This window comes from Cicer arietinum, chromosome 2 (assembly GCF_000331145.2).
Source record: "Cicer arietinum cultivar CDC Frontier isolate Library 1 chromosome 2, Cicar.CDCFrontier_v2.0, whole genome shotgun sequence".
Classification (NCBI taxonomy): domain Eukaryota; kingdom Viridiplantae; phylum Streptophyta; class Magnoliopsida; order Fabales; family Fabaceae; genus Cicer; species Cicer arietinum.
The window spans coordinates 31,998,063-32,017,167 of record NC_021161.2 but is presented as its reverse complement, the minus strand read 5'-3'; the positions used below and the strand labels follow the sequence as shown (position 1 = coordinate 32,017,167).

The window sequence follows — 19,105 nt, the reverse complement described above, 5'->3', positions numbered from 1 at the left end:
TTCATCTGGTTACACTCATCCCTAACAAATAGGGTTTAGTTACTCATGACAGAGATACAAAAGATAAGGATTAAAGAAGAATTACAAAAATGATTCATGGATGATTCTTGATAGAACTGTTCAATGGCGTTAGAAACGGCCGTCTTTGAGTTTCTATGCTAGAGCACAAGTCTCCCAAGTTCCCAAGAGTCAAAAAGATCCATAAACAGTAAAAAATTGCGTTTTTATGATTGCTGATGCGCGTCACGCGCCCCAGGCGCGCAGGGCGCGCTCCTGGCGCGCGTTGACAGAACTGAAACACGAGAAATGCGCTTCAGGCGCGCAGGGCGCGCTCCAGGCGCGCGTTGACAGAACTGAAACACGAGAAATGTGCTCCAAGCGCGCAGGGCACGCTCCAGGCGCACAATATCTGATGTCTGATGTATTTTGCATTTTGCGCGTCTTTTGCGTCTAAATTTGGTCCCAGTGTCTACATCAAAGTTGTAGATATGGATCTTAGCTTTCATTTGCACTTGGTTTGACTCCAATTGAACATCTACAACCCCAGATATGGCTGAAATACTCTACACATGTCATGTTGATTTCTCACCAAAATTCAGCACTGCACTAAAACAAAACGCAATGTAAAATTACGACAAATTCCTACTTAATCAACGAAATAAAAACACAAAACATTTCATCAACTCAAAGAACAAAAATCAACAAATTATATCAAATAAATCCTTAATTTAACTAATGATTGAGGATAAATAAGACTAAAATAGTGGGAAAATATGCATATGATGAAGAGTCATCACAACCCCAAACTTAATCTATTGCTTGTCCCCAAGCAACAATTAATTTCATATTTGGTCCTGTTAAATGCACAATTAGATTCAATTTCTCAAATTACATCAAACTCAAATTTCAAAGTTCTTGCTACTGCAAAACATTCATCATGCTCTATGGTTGTTTTCAAAAATACAGACAACAAGATTTGTACACCTTGGCATTCATTCATCAAATTCAACTCTCTCTTCACACAATCTCACCAAAATTTCTTTCAAGTGTTTAGAAAGGTTTATGAATTTATCACTCAAATCCTAGAACATGCATCACGCTACCATAGGTTTGAAAAAATTCTATTTAGCAATCACAATGCAGTAAACACATGCATTTTTGGAAGACTTTCGGGTTGTAATGGGGCTTAGGTAAGGGTAGGACATTTTAGGATAGTAGACTTTACCTCTTGGAGTTAGGCATACATTTCCAGATTATTCTACCATTTTTTTTTACTTCACCTTTTCATTATGGAGATTCTCAGACATTGACAGAAGAACCAAGAAGATATATACTTTTTTTTTTGTTTTTGTTTTTCTTCTTTCTTCTTTCATTTTCTTTTTCTTCTTTTTATTTTTTTTCATTTTCTTTTTCTGAGAATCACCACCCCAAACTTAGAAAGTTGTTATCCCATAAGCAACCCCAAACTTAGAATTTTATCAAGACAAGAATTTTTTTCTACCTAACTCCAAGTAAGGTGATTTAATTAAAGTCAGGTGTTTTTCTTGTAATGTGGCTAGTAACCGAAATAAAATGGCAAGGCTCAAAGGGGCTAGCAAAGGGTAAAATTTTCATCGGGTAGTTAGAAAGGCTCAAATGACCAATAAAATTGCCTCAATGTATGCATAAATTACAAGTGATGCAAGTCAGAATTAGTGCAAGTTCTAGAGGGATAACACATGTCTGGATAATCACACAACAAAGAATTTAAGTGTTTAGGCTCAAAAGCTCACAACTAGGATAATAAGAGAGAGTATGAACAATCAAAATAAAGCCAACATGCTTCTGAAAAGTTAAAATTGTATTTTTGAAAAATTGATGGCATATTAGCCTTCTACAACCATTTAGTAATCAAGAATGCATGCACTAGGAAGGTTTGTCGACTTGAGCAATAACATAATCTAAGAAATGAAATTTAACTTGCACAATCACAAACTGAAATTTTAAGATTAAGTGCAAGTCAATACGACTGTTTCATCATAGTACACATTTAGTGAAAGGAAAAAAGACATGAAGAAAAGAAAGTCAACATACACTGACATTAAACAAAGAAAACGAGAAAACGGAAAGAAACAGGACAAACAACAGAAAGAAAAAAAAAGGATAGAAAACTTCTCTCAGTTTAGTAGTTCTAGGATTCTCATTTAGATCATCCGCTCCTGTTCCGCTATGGTCGCCAATATACTGGTGAGGTGCAAATAGATCATCATAAAACATGCCTCCTGGTGTTTGTTGAGCGAAGGATGTACTTGCGACCTTAATTTGTTTTGCTTTTTTGTTTGGTTGTCATTAGGTCCTTTGATGATGATGAAGAAGGGTTTGGAGAGTGATAATGAAGAAGGGGAGTGTTGAATGAGAAGATAGGGGTTTTGAAGGACTTATAGTCGTGCAAAGCGCTTGGGTGCGCTTGGGAGCGTGTTGTGTCACTTGGAGCCGTACGATCGCTTCTCAATGCATCTTTTTGATTCCTTGCTCATACCAAACATCAAAACTAAGAGAACTGGTAATTAGAGATTAAAATTGGAACTAAATGGAGTAAAATAAATGTGAAATGCAATAAATAAATACGGTGCAAAGGATATAAAATTGGGTTGCCTCCCAATAAGCGCTCGTTTAATGTCTTGAGCTTGACGTCTCAACTATTGTCAAGGTGGCATATATGATAGGAAGAACACATCATCATTCTTCTTCTTTTAGTTCGGTAGAAATTCCATGAACTTGAGAAATAAAAGATGTTGCTTCCATGTCCTTCTCAAATGTACATTGATGAACAATGCATAGATTGAATCTAGAACTTTATCAATCTCTTCTTTTTTCTTTTCCTTGTTCGTCTTTTCCTCTTGCTTATCTTCTTCTACCACAACAATGAAATTATCTTCAATCTTCAACTTCTCCTCCATCTTCTCAAACTTAACCACTTGCTCAAATAACCTCTCACATTGACTTTCAAATCTTTCAATTGAAACCATGTTATTCTTCATGAATTCAACCAAAACGTTAGTAATGTGAAAGTCTTTGTCATTTGATTCTTTGGATAGAACTTTAGGAGGTAGAATTTGTTCCCAATAGATCTTTTTAATGTAACGCTCGTCGTTTTCTGTGACTTTGAGAAAAAAATCTTCATATTCTATTAGTTCATCAAGGTCATCTGAACAATGTCCATTCTTATGTGCTTCTCCGCAAAAGTCACACCTAAGAGGCTTCATCAGAGGGATCTGAGGGTGATATCTTAAAAATGTATAACTCAAGATTTTCCCCTCAATCATGCGACATATACCAGATATAAGACAAGTATCACACTCTTCATATAATTGTAGTAGAATATCATCATTGTAATCTTCCATGTTGTCTGATGTATTTTGCATTTTGCTCATTGTTTGCGTCTGAATTTGGTCCCGGTGTCTTCATGAAAGTTGTAGATATGGATCTTAGCTTTCATTTGCACTTGGCTTGACTCCAATTGAACATCTACAACGCCAGATATGGCTGAAATACTCTACATATGTCATGTTGATTTCTCACCAAAATTCAGCACTGCACTAAAACAAAACGCAATGTAAAATTACGACAAAATTCCTACTTAATCAACGAAATAAAAACACAAAACATTTCATCAACTCAAAGAACAAAAATCAACAAAATATATCAAATAAATCCTTAATTTAACTAATGATTGAGGATAAATAAGACTAAAATAGTAGGAAAATATGCATATGATGAAGAGTCATCACTGCCAATTAGAAGTAACACTCATGTAACATATGCAAAATCATGATGCTGCCAATTCATAGTTTAGAGCAAATTATCAATGCAAAGGTATCATACTATCGCAGTTCATAGCAGTAGCAAATTTAGCAGAAAAAGACCCATAGCAATAGACTATAAACCCACAAATATACATCAATTACTCAGCGAGCCAATTTGGCGAAAACAAAAGAAATACATCTACTCAAAACTAACTTTACAATATATGCACCCTGCTTAGCTATGTCTAGCATGACTGGCTCATTGTTAACAACTTAAAATATGCTTTCTTATTTCTCACATTCTATTATTTGATTTTCTCAAATTTTTAGCATAAAATCAGCACCCACAAACATTCACGACTTCATTTAAAACTATCTAGAAATAAATTCTTCAAAATAAAACCATGGGAGGGTTCAAGTTCTTACCTTGTGAGGCAGGATGCGAGAATTTGGATTCGAAATATTAGGATTCTAGTGAATTTGAGAAATCTGCAAAAATAAAACAGAATAGCAGAGCAAAAATTAATCAACCATTTCACAGCAAAATTAAACCTAATAGCAGAGCAAAATAGGGTTTCAAGAGAGGGAAAACGAGAATTGCTCGAGAAGTGGATTATAACACTAATTCGTAGCAAAATAACAGAACAAAATAGGATTCGAAAAATTAGGGTTTTAGAGCAAATATACAAAATACATACCAAAAACACGGTTGGAATAAATGGTTTACGTGAGACAGAATCCTCAGACCTTGAACGATGTTGAACGAGGTTGAGTTGCGCGATAAATGGCTTACGGGAGAGAGAATCCGTTACGCGGGGGAGAATAGGTTACGGGACGGAGAGGGGTTACGCGACAGAGCGAGAGAGAAGAAGAATTTGTGGGTAAGCGAGAGAGAGAAGAAGATATTGCTGAAAGTGAAAAATGAGAGAAGCTAGGTTGCTGAAATTCTGGGTTTCAAGAGAGGGAAAGTGAGAATTGCTGAAATTCTGGGTTTCAAGGCTTTGTTGTTGAAAATCTGAGATAGGGTTTCAAGAGAGGGAAAATGAGAAGGATTTGTTTTAGGAAATATATTTGGCGCTATAAAAAATTAACTCAAAAATGTGTTTTTTGTTGCATGAAACGTGTACCTACAAGAACAATTTTTTAAAAACTAAAGAACAACGGTGAATAAATGTTGCCTAAAGATATCAATAAACAATGAGAACGGTTTTTTAGTGTTGTTGTAGAAATTATAAAATTTCATGTTCTACCGCAACGAAATATAAAAATTGTTGTCTATTTACCTCTACGAGAACGGTTTTTTTACCATAAAAAATTAGGCGTTGCCGTAGCACCAAAATGTTGTAGTGAATTTTTTTTTAAACAGTACAAGTTGCCTCATACATATTTATTAAGCTACAAATAAAAGAGAAATGTGATCCCCAACGAGTATCCCCAGCTCGTTTCAAAGTACCAATTTGATTGTTACCTTTACAAGTTACAATCTCATCAATTTCAAACAAATGTGCAATTTCCTCTAATTGAGCAGCTTGTAACTCATCATAACGCTTAGTAGAAGAACAAACAACATTAACAATAAAAGTTACCTGCTCAACAAATTTATGAATTGGAACAACTCTCTTTATGAAGTAATCAAAGCAGGTTGCAATCGATGAGCAAAATAATGTACATAGTATGCATAAAGACAATCTTTCATAAATAGTGCTTGTAAACCGTTTCATTCTCCTCTCATATTACTAGCACCATCATACCATTGACCACGCATGTTAGAAACATCAAGATTATGTCGAGAAAGTATATCACATACTTCTTCTTTCAGAGTTAAAGCTGTAGTGTCTTTAACATGTACCACAAAAAAATAAATCACTCTTATATTAAACCAACTTTGTCAACAAATCTTAACACGAGACATTTGCTCCTTTTTTGATTCATCACGAGCTTCATCTACAACGATGCAAAATTTGGAATCACAAATTTCTTCCCAAATACGTTTTCTCACCCTACTAGAAAGAATATGCAAGAGCTCTTTTTGAATTTGATGTGAAGTATACTTGGAATTATATGGAGTATTTTCCAACACAACTTTTGCGACTTCATCATTGTAAGTTGCCAAGAGTTTTATCAATTGAAGAAAATTTTCTTGATTTCTTGACTCGCTAGTTTCATCATGTCCCCTAAAAGCACAAGCTTGAAGTGTTAACCAACAAACAGTGTCAGTTGATGTCTTGAGACGTATTTGATTCTTCAAAATTTGTTCCGAGCTTTGCACTTGAAAAGTATTCCTAATATGTCCAACTTGATTCAACAAATATAGACAAGCTTTCATTGCATTGTTGTGTGGTGAGCAAGGATCCATCCCTATGTGTTTGAGAAAGGCGCAACATTTTCCATTTTTAATTTTCTTCCAACTTCTAAAATTGTACCAATGAAGACATCTGATTTCGGACGTCCACTTGGTCTTTTGCTAAATAGATAGCATGACAAGCAATATGCAACATCTTTAGATGGTGAATATTCTAGCCATGAAGAAAATATGTTAAACCAAGCATACTGAAACTGTCTTAGATGAACCTCGTTGCCAGATAAATGATATTCTTCTAAATTTATTTGATAAGGACCAAATTTTAGATAAGCTCTTCATATTGCATCCAATTGATTTGATGGATATTGCCAAATTTGATGGTACTTTCCGGGGTCATGTTCTAAACATTTCTCAAAATCATCTTCGAAAACTCTAGGAACGTTGGAAAGATGATTCTCATTTTCTTCAACTCTTGGATTCTCAAAAATAGTTTCAGATGTAGAAGTTATAATTTCTTCATCTCTTTCACTCTCACAAATTTTCCTCTTGAAAAAAGAATCAATTCTTTTACTCTTCTTCATTCTCACAAACTTTTCTAATACAAATTAAAAAATCAACAAATAGAACCACTTGAACTACCATTATGGTTGCATTCTAAAACGAAGAGTTGCATTTTAAATCTAAAGAGTTGCTTCTAAAACAGGCAACTATTATTTATGTTTCTTTATTCTAAATAAGCAAAATTAGCAATTTAGAAAACAAATTTAGGAAACAAAATCAGTAAACACTCATCCATCATTCTAAATGTGTCATATATCTTGTTTAATAAATCAACCAAATTAGGAAACATAAATCAGCAAAATCAGCAAAAAAAAAACATCTAAATCAGCAAAAATCAACAACAAAAATCAACACAAACATTATAAATCAGCAACAAAAATCAGCACAAACAATCTAAATCAGCAACAAAAACCAGCACAAAAATCAGCAACAAAAATCAGCAAATCAGCACAAACACCTTGTATGCAACAAAAATCAGCAGCAAAAATCAGCACAAACATCTTGTTCAAACACCTTGTTCATCAAATCAAGAAAATCAGCAAAATCCAAACCTTTGGAGTTTTGATGATGAACGGCCAAGGCGAGGCGAGCTGGGGCAAGGGGAGGCAGCAGCGGCGGCGCGACGCAACATGAGAGAGATGAAGAGAGAACAACACATAGGAGAGAGAGGAAGAGAGAGAATATGATTTAGAGTTTAAGAATTATTGTGAATTTGTAATTTTAATAAAGGCATTTTGATCACTTTAACTATAATTTTTTTTTGGTGGTCGCGACCCCCCGTCCCAAGAAAGATTCGCCCCTGCTTGCTCATGTGATGGGAACTTGTTCTAACCCACTTGTCTTCAATTCAACTCGTTGCCAAACAAAAGTGAGCACCTTGATGGTCTGAAATGGGTTGATATTTATAGTTTATATAGCATGGTTTCTTTTTAAGTTGGTGGTTTTCGGCCTGAAATCAGCCAAAATCGAGTGATGCTCACTTGTTCGGTCACAGATGGTGGGTGATAAAGTTGAAGTACATGAATGAGAAATAAAAAAAGATTAAAAAAATTAATTTGATAATTACCAACTTACCATTGATGAAAAATTCAAGTTTTTTTTGTACTTTTTCCTTCTATTAGTTGCTCTTTTTGAATAAAAAAGTCAAATTTAAAAACCAAAACAGTTTTAAAATATTGGCTAAATTACATTTGTGGTCCCTTAACTTAATTTCAGGTAACGTTTTATTCCTTTATCTTTTTTTTTTTCCCGACTTGGTCCTTTATTTTAATTTTAAGTGACAATTTGATATTTTATGTTTTAAAATTTAAACAATTATATCCTTTTTTATACAAAAATTCAAAAAAAAAATTTCAATCAAAACTCATAAAATTAATTATATTCTTCAATATAATACAAATTTCATCAAATTCGTAACGCAAATCTTCAAATAAACTCATATTTTCATACTTTATTTGATATTTTTAGGAATAAAAGACTAAATCGGGAAGAAAAAAAAAAGATAAAGGACTAAAACGTTACCTAAAATTAAGTTAAGGGACCACAGATGTAATTTATCCTAAAATATTTTAGTTTTCTAGATATAAAAATAGGAAATTTGAAAGTAGAATTTAAAAACAATTTTTAAGAAAATGCCTCCTAAAATTTATTTTTAATGTTAAAAAATATATAATATTTTTTAAAAGGAGAAAACAAACATGTAATATTCTAGGGACTCTTCAGTCGGTTCCTTCTAGTAAGACACACAGTTTCCCTATTCTCCAATGTATATAATTATGGAATTTTCATAAAATTTTATGTTATCGGTGTTGATTTTGAAGCTATCTCACTCTAATTTTGCAATTTTCACTTATAATTGACCAATTTACAAGATTCATCCTATTTGTTATTGTTGTAACAATGAATTTAATCTTCACTCTGCAAAACTACGGTGTAACTAGTGGTGGATACCAGACTCTAAATAAAGTAGTGTAAAATATGATAATCCTTTAGATTTTAGGTATGTTAATGATGAGGACTTACCAAAAATGAACTAATTAGAAATTAAAAATAAAGAATATTTTAATCAAGTCTTTATAATAATTTTTAGTTTTATTTGTATTTAATTTGAATTGTAATAATTTTAGTTAAATGGTGTAAATCCAATATGGGTCTAGAGAATTGGTTTTTTATTCGTTTTAAGAATAAGGTAAATCATTCTTTAAATACCTTATAAGATTCTCTTTTTGGATATATTTTTAGTCATTATAAAATTTAAAATTTAAAATTTTAACCAATGTAAAATAAAAATAAAATTTTTAATCTCTGCAAAATTATTATATATGCAGTTTAGTCATTGCTGTTAAGCCAACATATATATTTTTAATGAACTTTTTCATACATGTTTATAACATTATAAAAAGCTCATCAACATAAAATGAGATCAAAAATCTATTTATGGTTCCATATTTTCATTGTTTTTGTTTTAATATTTTAACTTCAAAAAAATTCATATTTAATTTATCTAAAATTAAAAATTCTAAAAAAATTTTGTGGAAGGCCTTTTATATATATTTTTTAAGATAAACATGTGTTCTTTTTTTTTTTGTTAATTTAAAACAAATGAAAAAAAATATATATATGCAGAAATAATAGCTAATTAGAACTGAAATGAACATTAGAGAACAAAAATGTCAAGAAAAAATGGACTATATCGATTAACCGGTTATACTCGAAAAAGTTGTCTGAATGTTACGGGTAATTCCAGTCAATATACGTAATTTTTATAAAATTTATGATCTTTTTTTATAAATAAATTATATATATATATATTGGTTAATATAAAAAAAAGTACAAAAAAATTAAAAAAAAATAAAGATATATTCTTCAACAAATCACCTTTGTAAACTTAAACTTTTTTAAGGAAGTCCTTTATAACTAAAAAAAGTATTTTTTTTTTTCTTCAAAATTAGAGTATGAAAAAAAAAACCGATTTAGAATGCAAAACGAATATAGTGGGATTGGTGTAAGTTTTCAAGTTCACAAATGCACACCTGATATTATGTTCAATATTTGGCAATCTAATTTTTAATAGTTATTTTAAAGATGAAAAAAATCACAAAACTTGCTACGTACTATTACTTTTTAAAAAATATTTTGAAAACTTAAAAACAAAAAATTGTTCGTTACATATTTTAGTTTCTATAATCATTCTCTTCTAATATTTTTTCTAAATATTAATATAAATCAAAATATAATACTTATTGTATGAAATAAAAATTTAAATTCATAATATATTTTTAAATATTTCTTAATTAAATATAAAAGTTTTAATAACTTAAAAATAAAGTAAAATGTTTCTTAAGTTTACTATTAATACATGCAGTGAGAATACACATTTTATTTGACAAATCTCTAGATCGTGATAGGGACTTTTAAAAGGCGGTGCTCAATAAATTTTATCACCATTTTCTATTAAATAGAAATTTAATTCAATGAATTGAAGAGGATAGCTCAATTTTATCCTTTGTCCAAGTATCTCGATAAGAATTTCAAGTAATTTAATTAGCTATTAAGTTGTGTCCCAGTCTAATTAATATCTAGGCACAATTAGGGATGAAAAAAACTGCACCCAATGGATAAATGATAGGATGACGATCAATAGGGTTTAGGTAGGGTGCTATAGTAAATTTAAAAATTATTCAAATGTCTTAAATCTAATCATAAAGTATTATAAACTAAAATATTTTCTAACTCAAAATATTTCAAATTAACACTCGTTACAATACACATTCAAATATCTATAATAATACTTTATGACGTTGCAAGTCTTACGATAATATTATTCGAGATCTGTGAAAACAATTGATAGAAGGTTGCAAGTATAATTATAAAGTTATGATTAATAAAATATAATTCTTAGTTCTAAAGTCACACTTATTTATCTATTCATCATAATTTAATTTTTAAAAAGTTTTCAAACGTTTATTTTTCGATTATAAATATTGTAATGGTCTAATGATATTATATAGATGTTAATACATAAAAAAAAAAAAATTAATTAAACTAAACACTAATATGATAAATAAATAATTTATATAGATCGGGTGTGGGGCGGGGTGAGTATCATAGTACCCGTATCCGCACTCATACCCGCTTAATTTTGCAGGTAGTTATATGTCCTCGTGCCCATACCTATTTTGTGAATTTTTTTGCAAGTACCCATTGAGTCTGAATCTAATTGTCATTCTTAATAAATGCTATAAAATTCTCTATAAGCACCAACCGTCTAGTTTAACGAGTATATGTAGATAAAATTAATATCAAATAAAAATAAATTTATTTTGAATTATTTTAAATTAAATTAGTAAAAGTTATATTTTTCATTAAATAGAATAAAAATATAATATAATATTTTATTAAAATGTCAATAAAGTAGAATTTATTAAAATAAATAATAGTTTGTTTCAAAATTCTAATTCAATTGACAATATTATTAGATTGCATGTTATTTTATCGTACGATAAGTCACAATATTTATAGAAAAAATTCGTCAATTTAATTAAAATGATTTGTCGTACAAAAAGATAATAAGAAGAAAAAGAAAAAGAGAAAAGTGGGATCTCCGAGAAGAAAACGGGAAGTGGTGGGGGAATCAGGGTAGGGGTGAGCAGGAACCGTGGGCTGCCCAAATTCGTTCAGTTCGAATGCAATTTTTGTCAAACGAGAGGATTCAAACGGATAATTGAGTAAACAAACGGAAAAAATGGTTTCAATCAGATACATATGATAGGGTTCGGTGTGGAAATCGTAGCCCAACGGAACCCGTTGTCGACCATTGTTAAGTTATATAGAATAACTTTTTATTACGTTTGTATTATTATTATTTACAAGTTTAATAGGCTTAAAGAACTAAAATAGGTGCATGATGATCATCATATCATAGTATTTTTCAAAAGCTAGCATAGGAAAAGAAAATGTGTTGGACTTTGTTTGGCTTTGAAAACCCTTCCCCCAAACGCCTCCTTTTCTAATAATAATAATTTTTAATATTTAACTTCAATTTTTATTTCTCTTTACTTTATCAAAGTCTATCATTATTGTTTATTAATTTTCACAACAAAACAACTTATACAATTCTCAATCTTCTTTGTTAAAATAGTTAATTCACAATGATTTGCATTGATTAAAAGTTAGTTAAGTAGGTTAGAATATAGTTAATAAAGATAGTTAGTTTGTTGCTTGGACATCAAGTAACTGGTTGAAACTTGATTTTTTTCAATTCTCTTCTTCTCAATTTTAATTTCTCTAAGGCATACAATTTGTTCTAACAATTGGCATCAAAAGTTTGGGTTTTAATATAGGGAAACATGAGTGAAAAGTGTGAGAATGTCAAAATTGGGAAACACAAGTATGAGTGAAAAAGAGAGAGAAATCATGAATGGATTAGGGAGTTTTCCATCTAATTTGTCAATTCTTGATGGAAAAAATTGGGAAAGAAGGTGTGCATCTATGAGATCATTGCTTGGAGCTCAAGAAGTGTTTGAAGTGGTATAAGATGGCTATGATCAGCTATGTTCAAATCAAATAGAAAGACATCAAACAACATTTAAAGATTCCAAGAAAAGGGACTGCAAGTTATTGTTTTACATCCAACAGAGTGGGGATTCAAACAATTTTGAGAGGATTTCGAAGACATCTACATCAAAGGAGGCATCAGACATCTTGGTGAAGTATTACACGGGTGGTGAAAAAACCAAGAAAGTGAAACTCCAAATGTTGAGAAGGCAGTATAAATTGTTGTAGATGGAGGAGGATGAAAGTGTAGCTGATTATTTCAATCGTGTGCAGGCAATTACCAATCAAATGAGAACTAATGGTGAAGTGATAATTGATGATCATTGAAAAGATTCTGAGAACATTAACACCAAGGTATGATCACATAGTGGTGGCCATAGAAGAGTTAAGAATCTTGAAACATTGAAGGTGGAAGACTTGCAAGGATCCTTAGAAGCTCATGAACTGAGATTAAAAGAAAAGAGAACAATAACTCAAGTGCAAGCACTGCAGGCTCAAGCCAGCAAGAAAACCAGTCAAGATGAAGTGAAATACAAGAAAGGAAAGGGAAAATCCAAGTGGTACAAGAAGTAGGACTCTGATGAAAGGGCTCAAAACTCAAGAAATCATAACAGTAGTGACAATCACATCAAGATATCAAATGGTAAGAATAAGTTTAACAACAAAAGGATTCAATGTTATAATTGTCAAAATTGGGGGCACTTTGCTGATGAGTGTAGATCAAAGAAGGTACAAAGAAATGATTATGAAGCTCAGATGGCACAAGTTGAAGACTCATAATCATATGATGTATTGCTGATGGCTACCACAAACTCATATGATGAATTTCCAGAACTGTTGCATCTTGACATAGGCTACTCTAATCATATGAGAAGGCATAAGTTGTGGTTTGTAAGTATTGATGAAAGAGTGAGGAGTGAGATTAAGTTTGTAGACAACAGCTCAGTGATTGCTGAAGGAGTGGGCAAAACGTTGATTCAGATGAGGTATGTCAAACAATATTTTATATGTGACGTGCTTTATGTACCAAACATGAAGAATAATTTGTTGAGCCTTTGACAACTACTTGAAAAAGGATACTCAATGAAGATGCAGCATGGTGAAATAAGAATGTTTGATAGCTCAAGAAGACTGATCTTGAAGGCACCACTCTCAAAGAACATAACCTTCAAGATTGAAATTCAAATCAGTGAGAACCAATGCTTGAATACTAAAGTTAGAAGTGAAAACTGGTTATGGCATCAAAGGTTTTGTCACTTGAATTTCCAAAGTCTTCAGATGTTGTAGGACAGGGTATGTGATCATAGCATTTGGGAACATGTTTTTAGCTTTTTAGTTTGGTATTTAAAAGCTCTTTATAGCTTAGATTAATATTTTTAGCTTGTTTCTAAACTTTGGGTCGAATTTGAATTATAATTTTATTATTTGCATTTTAATTGTATTATTTATATTTTGACTCTTTCTCGCTCTGTAGGTCATAACTTGAGCTCTGGATATCGGATTGGCACATATGAGCAAGCGTTGGAAAGATAAAAATCTGAACTACAAATTTTGTGTTGGAAGGAAAGACAAATTCCGAACTTTACTGGGCCGAAATTGCAAATTTCGTAATCTGGATATTTGTAATAATTTTAGTTAGCGGACCACTTGTTTTTAAACCATAAACCCTAAAGTCCAATATCAAGTACTATATATTGGCCGTTTAGAAATAAACAGTTTTATTTTAATTTCATGGAAGACTAATTTTATAAGATTAATTCACGAGTTCAGAGTTTCATCAACACCTTGAGATTCAGGTTACACTGTCAATTTCTATTCATGATTCTAGTCTTGTTTATTTGATTATATTGACATTTTGATTGCTTAAATTGAATCAAATTCACACAGGATTGATTACCCTTGTTTCATCAATTCTATAGTCAAATAAGAATAGAATCACAAATTAGAAATTAAACTCATTGATAGAATCTGTGATAGGTTTGAAACTCGAATAAGTGGATTAATTCTTTTGTTCATCCGTTAAAACAAAAATCTAAAAAACCCATTTTTAATTTCAATTTTCAATTCGGTTATTATTACTATATCAGAAGTCCTTGCGAAACGATTCGAGTTATTACCTCTATTTACATTTTATCAATTGTATTTGACCCGTGTGCGACAGCGGATCAAATTGGCGCTGTTGGAGTCTCTGATAATAATATTAAACCTATTTTAGGCGACTGTCTAGGATTGCTCCGCAATTTCGCGAGAAAATCAGAAAAAAAAATCAAGGAACAGGACTCCGTATAAGTTCCTTATACGGAAACAACGGTCAATATCCCAAATTCCTTTGGTTAGACCTTTTTTTCAATTTTTTTAATTTTTCATATTCTCCAAAAATTCCAAAAAAAAATTTGCGTTGCCTTTATTTGAATTTTAGAAAATTTTTATGGTATTTTTATATTTTTTTGGATTTTATTTGATGGGGTTTCCTTTTTCACTTCAATTTTAGAATTTGGGACATTGTTGGAATTTTCAGAATTGTTATTTTGTATTGCATTGTTATGATTATGCATGACTAGGGCTAGTTCTGTGAATCTTCATTCTCTTGAACCTGAAATAGTCAGATACTGAAATTGACAATTTGTTGCAAAATATGGTTGATGCGAATAATAGAACCTTAAGACAACTTGTTGCACCTAATGTCAGTTATAATGCATTATGTATCACATATCCTGAAGTTATTGTACGACTTAAACTTAAATCTGGTTTGATACACTTGCTTTCAAGGTTTAATGGTCTTGCAGGTGACGATCCCCAGAAACACTTGAAGGAATTCCATGTTGTGTGTTCTACCATAAAGCCTCAAGGAGTCACAGAAGACCACGTTAAGCTGAGAGTCTTCCCATTTTCACTCCAAGAAGCTGCCAAGGACTGGTTATACTACCTTTAACCTGGTTCTGTTACAAGTTGGAATGATCTCAAGATATTGTTTCTAGAAAAATTCTTCCCTGCCTCAAGAGCTGCTTCAATCAGAAAAGAAATATGTGGCATCAGGCAGATTGACAGGGAATCATTACATGAGTATTGGGAGAGATTCAAGAAATTAGTGTCAAGCTGTCCTCATCACCAGATTTCTGAACAATTACTCATCCAATATTTTTATGAAGGCTTGCTACCTATGGATAGAAGCATTTTAGATGCTGCTAGTGGAGGAGCACTTGTCGATAAGACCACAGAAGTGGCAAGAGCTTTGATTGAGAACATGTACATTAATTCTCAGCAGTTTAAAACTAGAAACAATTCAACAGTGTTGACAAAGGGTGTGAATGAAATTCAAGCTTCTTCCCACAAGAATTTAGAACGAAAACTTGATGATCTTACATCTTTAGTAAAGAAATTGGCAATAGGTAAAACCCAAGCAGTTGTCTATGGTATTTGCACTTCTCCAGAGCATCCTTCAGATTCATGTCCTACATTGCAAGAAGACCCAATTTCTGATGCTCCTCAAGCATATACAGCAAATATATACAATCCTCAAGCCAACTATGATCTATCATCTAACAGGTACAATCCTGGTTGGAGAAACCATCCCAACTTGAGATAGGGGAATTCATCTGCACAACAACAACCTAGGCAGCAGCAACAACAAAATATTCCTCAACAGCAAAACAATGCACCTTCAATAGAGGACCTCGTTAAACAGATGGCTGTCCAGAATCTCCAATTTCAACAAAGAACAGATTCCACCATTAAAAATTTGGAAACAAAGATTGGTCAGCTAGCCACTTCAATCAATCAATTACATGCTCAGGGGTTAAACCAATTGCCTGCACAGTCAGTAGTAAATCCAAATGCTCCTAATGTTAGTGCAATACATTGAGGTATGGGAAAGCTGTTGAAATACCAAAGGTACCTGAAACTGTAGTGAAAAATAACAAGGTTGTTGAGGATACTTTGATATATGAAACTGTTGATGTTGAGCAAAATGTACCACTTCCTTTTCCTCAAAGGGCAGTGAAGACTAAGAAAATGGACGAGACATATATGGACAACGAGATCCTAGATACATTTAGGAAGGTGGAAGTGAACATTCCCCTTCTTGAAGCAATTAAACAGATTCCAAGATATGCAAAATTTCTAAAAGATTTGTGCACACACAAGAGAAGGTTAAAAGGTAATGAAAGAGTAAACATGGGGCGAAATGTTTCAGCCCTCATTCAGCCCATGCCTCAGAAATGCAAATATCTAGGAACTTTTTCCATTCCATGTACCATAGGCAATAGTCACTTTGAAAATGCTATGTTAGATTTAGGAGCTTCCATTAATGTTATGCCTACATCTATTTTTAACTCTCTTGCTCTTGGACCTTTACAGAGTACAGGTGTTATCATTCAATTGGCGAACATGAGCAATGCTTGTCCCGCTGGACTTGTGGATGATGTACTTGTTCGAGTTAATGAATTGATATTTCCTACAGATTTTTACATTCTGGACATGGAGGGAGAGAATAAGTCCAACAAGGCGCCTATCATCTTAGGCAGACCATTCTTGAAAACTGTTAGAACAAAAATTGATGTGCATGCTGGAACTCTATCCATGGAATTTGGTGATAACATTATAAAATTTAACATCTTTGATGCTATGAAACACCTCATGGAAGAGAATTCGATTTTTCAAATTGAATTGCTTGCTGATTTGGTTGATGACACTTGCCCCGACATGTTTGCTACTGATTTTCCTTCATTTTCTGGTTTTGATGATACTTATACTTGTGAATTCTGTACAGATACTCAATTGTGCTCTGAGTGTGCTGAGATCGAAGTTTCCTTGCAGGTTGATCATTGTGTTGATATTGATATTTCTACTAACATAATTGATTTTGCAGACTTAGCTTCGGCCACTGGTGTTGTACCTTCCATTGAACAACCATCGACTATAGAGCTTAAACCACTTCCTGAAAATTTGAAATATGCATATTTAGAAGGAAATGGCAAGTTACATGTGATCATTTCAGCCAAACTTGACGATGAACAGGAAGATGCGATGTTGCAGATTTTGAGAAAACACAGGAAGACAATTGGATGGACCTTGGCTGATATTCTTGGTATTAGCCCATCCATGTGTATGCATAGGATACTACTAGAGGACGGGGTAAAATCAGTTAGGCTGCCCCAAAGGCGACTTAACCCATTAATTTTGGATGTTGTAAAAAAAGAAGTGACCAAGCTCTTGCAAGCAGAAATTATATACCCCATCTCTGATAGTCAATGGGTGAGCCCGGTGCAGGTAGTCCCTAAGAAAATTGGACTCACATTGGTTAAAAATGAAAATAATGAACTTATCCCCACACGAGTGCAGAACAGCTGGAGGGTATGCATCGATTATAGGAGACTAAACCAGGCAACTAGAAAGGATCATTTTCCTTTGTCGTTCATTGATCAGATGCTTGAACGTTTGGCTGGTAAGTCACATTATTGTTTTCTTGATGGTTTTTTTGGTTATTTTCAGATCCATATTGCACTAGAGGACCAAGAATAGACTACATTCACTTGTCCTTTTGGCACATTTGCCTACAGGAGGATGCCCTTTGGCCTATGCAATGCTCTTGGCACTTTCCAACGCTGCATGATTAGTATTTTCTCTGACTTGATAGAAAATTGTATTGAAGTTTTCATGGATGATTTTACTGTGTATGGTTCCTCATTTGATGCATGCTTGAACAATTTAGATAGAGTTTTGCATAGATGTATTGAAACTAACATTGTGCTAAATTATGAAAAATATCATTTTATGGTTGAACAAGGCATAGTTTTGGGACATGTGATCTCTAAAAATGGAATAGAAGTGGATCCTGCCAAGATTGATGTGATTTCAAATTTGCCTTACCCATCTTGCATCTGCGAGATTCGTTCTTTTCTTGGCCATGCAGGTTTTTACAGACGCTTTATCAAGGATTTTAGCAAGATAGCTCTTCCGCTGTCAAATTTATTGCAAAAAGATGTCAGTTTCACCTTCGATGACAAATGCAAGAAGGCATGGCAGCACTGACCTCTACTCCCATAATTCAGCCACCCAATTGGACCCTCCCTTTTGAAATTATGTGTGATGCATCTAACTATGTCGTGGGAGCAGTCTTTGCACAAAGGGCTGGTAAGGTTGCCCATGTTATTTATTATGCTTCTAGGACTTTAGATTTTGCACAGGCTAATTATACAACCACTGAAAAGGAACTTTTAGCTATTGTTTTTGCATTTGATAAGTTTAGATCATATTTGTTAGGTTCGAAGGTAGTTGTTTTTACTGACCATGCAGCTTTGAAGTTTTTGTCGAAGAAACCATAAGCAAAACCGAGATTGATCTGGTGGATGTTATTACTCCAAGAATTTGATTTAGAGATTAAAGATAAGAGTGGAGTTGAAAATTTGGTGGCAGATCATTTAAGCAGAATATAAATGGATGAGGACCCCATCCCCATTCGAGATGACTTCCTTGATAAGCAACTGCTATAGTTGCGTGAGGTATCTCCTTGGTTTGCTGATTTAGTTAATTATCTAGTTGTTGGAGTCTTTCCTGCATATGCATCCCGAACACAAATGCACAAACTTAAAAGTGATTCCAAATACTATGTGTGGGATGATCCATATCTGTAGAAATTATGTAGTGACCAGGTGATTAGGCGATGTGTTTCCCACCATGAGGCTCAATCCATTCTTCATTTTTTTCATGCCTCTCAAACTAGAGGACATTTTGGTCATCAACGAACTGCAAGAAAAGTCTTAGACTCGGGTTTCTTTTGACCCACTTTGTTTAAAGATGCTTTTGAGACTTATAAAACTTGTGAATAGTGCCAAATAGCAGGAACAACAATCACTCGTAGGAGTGAGATGCCTCAACAACCTATGCTTTTATGTGAAGTATT

At 32.9% G+C, this 19,105-nt stretch overlaps 1 long non-coding RNA gene across 1 annotated transcript; it reads right to left on the bottom strand.

Moving 5' to 3' along the window:
- On the bottom strand, positions 1 to 7,631 carry LOC101488784 (uncharacterized). Its single transcript, XR_003473446.2, has 3 exons — positions 7,200 to 7,631; positions 4,212 to 4,274; positions 1 to 3,573 (listed from the first exon to the last, which is right to left on the bottom strand). It is a non-coding gene; the product is annotated as an uncharacterized lncRNA (long non-coding RNA).
- Positions 7,632 to 19,105: the final 11,474 nt, after the last annotated feature.